General features: G+C 42.9%; 1 non-coding gene across 1 annotated transcript; it reads left to right on the top strand.

The window, feature by feature from the left end:
• The first annotated feature begins 1,433 nt into the window (after positions 1-1,433).
• LOC118489525 lies at positions 1,434-1,539 on the top strand. Its single transcript, XR_004887545.1, has one exon. It is a non-coding gene; the product is annotated as a small nucleolar RNA R71 (small nucleolar RNA).
• The last annotated feature ends 1,837 nt before the right edge of the window (positions 1,540-3,376 follow it).

Here is a 3,376-nt window from a genome sequence, read left to right as displayed (position 1 = left end):
TGCTAATGGACCAAAGTCATATTGGTCGTATAAGCCCCCCGGTAAAATGCTAACTCCGGCTCCGAGATCTAGCAACGCCTTAGCCATTTGAAAATTACCCACTTGTACATTAATCAATGGCGTGCCCGGATCTTGGAGCTTAGGAGGAAGCTCCCCATTCAACACCGCACTCACTTGCCCGGTTAAATCCACCCGCTTAGGCACTTTTTTCTTGTTTTGCCTTTTTTGTGTACATAATTCTTTTAAGAATTTTGCATAAGCGGGGACTTGTTTTATTGCATCAAGGAGTGGGAGATTTATTTTAACTTGTTTGAACATATCCCACATCTCCTCCTTTTGAGGACCTCTTGACACAATAAAATTTTTCTTTCCCGGGTCAAGTAGGGCCGATGGAAATGGAACTTGACTCGGTTCACCCTCAACTTTTTCATTCTTTTCACTTTCACCCAAACCCGGTTTTTTAATAATTGGTTCTTTTGGTTTAACCGGTGAAAGTTCATCATCACTTTCCATTCCCGTGATATCCTCAACCACCCCCTCGACCAATTCGGGTGACAAATTGGCCTTAAACTCTTTCCCACTTCTTAGAACACTAACATGGTTAATATTAACATTACCTCGTGACGAACCATGTGAAGGGTTTACCTTAGTGTCGCTTGGAAGTTGACCCTTACCTTTCTTTAATTCCGCCACATCGGTTGCTAATTGACCCATTTGGGTTGTTAGTGATTGGATGCTTTTATCACGAACCTCGTCTTTTTGCATTCGCACTTCGTCTAATTGGTTCCGTTTTTGCATCTCCATTTGCATGCTCTTTAGCATCTCCATCACCTCGTTTCCACCCGAAAGTCCCCCTTGTTCTTGACCCGTTTGGTATTGTTTTTGATACCCTTGGTTATTTCCGCCTCGGTATCCACCTTGATTATTGTAAGATGGCCGTGAACCAAAATTACCTTGGCTACCTTGAAAATTTGGGTTCGCTTGATTTGACGGGTTCCCATATCTAAAGTTCGGATGGTTCCTCAATCCGGGGTGGTAGGTGTTTGAATTCATGTTGTTGTAGTTCCTACCACCTCCTCCTTGACCTTGACCTTGAACCGCATTGACTTCCTCGTATTGCCCTTCCAACATCCCTTGGCAGTTTTCAGCCGCATGACCTATTTCATTACACAAAGCACAAACATTATATATTTGATTAGTGGTTTGAACATTACCATCATCTATGGCGTGCACTTGTGGTCGGTTAGTGGTTGGTCGGGCTCTCCTTGAAGCTTGGGCCTTCCTTTTTGATGTAGTTGGCCATGCTTTCCAAAAACTCCCAATCTTCATTCTCATAATTCGTTCCAAACGTCCCTCCGGTGATAGACATCAAATCACGTGCGTCTTCGGCACTCAACCCCTCATGAAAGGCGTTCATCAACTCCCATAACTCAATTCCATGATGAGGGCAGTTTTTAATCATCATGTTAAAACGCTCAAACGCCTCATGGAACATCTCACCGTGTTGTTGTTGAAAGCTTCTCAATCCCTTCCGCGCATCATTGGTCTTTTGGGCGGTGTAGAATTCATCCAAAAAGGTTTGTTGCATCTCCCCCCATGTATATATTGATGCCGAAGGCAAAGTGTAGAACCACTTCTTTGCCTTATCCTCCAAAGAAAACTGAAATAAGACCAACTTGACTTCATCTGCCGAAAAACCTTGACTCCCAAAAGTGTTGCAAATTGAGTCATAGGCCTCTAGATGGAAATACGGCTCCTCCGTTGCTAACCCTTTGTACTTCGGTAAACTTTGCAACGAGTTTGTTCTTACTTCAAAAGTCCTCCCTTGGTTGTTGTGAGGGATAACCACCGGTGAAGGGTTTTGAGTAATGATTGGCCTGAAATGTGCCTCTATTCCCCTTGCTTGTTCCCTAAGATGCCTTCTTGGAACACCCAATCGGCCCCTTGGACGAATAGGACCCATTGGTCTTGGTATAGGCCCTTGTGGTGCAATTGGTTGTTGGGGCATCGGTGGGTATTGATTCGGCCTTTGAAATTGTGGGTGTACATGTTGTGGCCTAACTTGTTGCAATGGAATGGGTTGTTGGATTGTTGGCCCTTGTGGTCTTGGCCGAATGTGTTGTGGTATAATTTGTTGTTGTGGCATTCCACCAACACTTGCCATTCCTTGAGATTGACTTTGCAAATACCCAAACTCCCCTTGGTCACCATAACCTCCATAACCGTACCCATCATCTTCATAACCCTCATAATCTTCAAATCCCTCATCATAACCATCTCCTTGAATTCCCGAAGTCTGCCCAAATGGGATGGTCGAATACTGAAAACCCGACTGTTGTTGTTGTGGTCTAAAAGATGAAGTAGTATGCACAATAGTCGAATTGGGTGCAATTGTGAAGGTAGATGATGATTGACCCGTAGTTGGGGGAAAGAAGTGAGATAATGGTGGGATTGTGGTGGATGGGATCGTATGTGATGGTAGGCTCAGTTTGAGTGGTGATTGGTTGGGTGACATTGGTTGGTGTAAATTCAGCGGTGGTATTAGGTAATGTAGTGTTGGTGATGGTTGAGTGGAAGTAGGTATAAAGGATGAGGTTGTTTGACTGATTGTAGGTGGAATCTGAGAATCAGCCATGATGTTTCTCGGTGTAATGGGTGAAGTGGGTGAACCAATGATTTGTTTTCTCGCACTAAACTCGGTTTTGTCGTAGCGTTCTTTCAATTTCTGGATCAAACGATAGCGGTGATGACCTGTGAGAGCCTCTAGTATGCATACACCTGAAGTACCTGCACACTAAACACAACCAGCGTAAACCCGAAAATAACAAACAAAACTATTAAACTAACACACGTTGCGCACTACTCCCCGGCAACGGCGCCAAAAATTTGACGTGATGTCGTGGGTCACGCAAATATAATCCCTAAACAACTGTAGTTAGTGGTAGTAGGGTATCGAACTCAGGGAGTATGTGGAAGATGTGTCGATTATATAGCTTTGCACTTAAACTAATATTAAACTAAATTGCAGAAAATTAAAATTCAAGATTGTGGATTGTTGTTTTAGAAAACTAAATTAAGAACTAATTCAAATCAAATGGTTGTAAACATTAGGAGAGAACAATGATCACCCTAGGTTTCAGTTTTTTAAACAGTTGTGTGCAATTTCACTAGAAAGAGTTACATAGACATAACTCGTGTATATGTGATTGAAGTGATAAAAGGGAACAAAGTACTCGGATTAGATAACGCGGTTGTTTCCCGATGACCTATTAACCAATAACCAACCCTAACCCTTCCCGTGATATCTCGGTTGCCAACGGCACCAAGAACGACGATTAAGACTAGAATTGCAATATAGATTAACACACTACAAACA

Source organism: Helianthus annuus, chromosome 17, assembly GCF_002127325.2.
Source record: "Helianthus annuus cultivar XRQ/B chromosome 17, HanXRQr2.0-SUNRISE, whole genome shotgun sequence".
Lineage (NCBI taxonomy): Eukaryota > Viridiplantae > Streptophyta > Magnoliopsida > Asterales > Asteraceae > Helianthus > Helianthus annuus.
The sequence above is the reverse complement of the archived record's forward strand: the minus strand, read 5'-3'. Positions and strand labels throughout refer to the sequence as shown.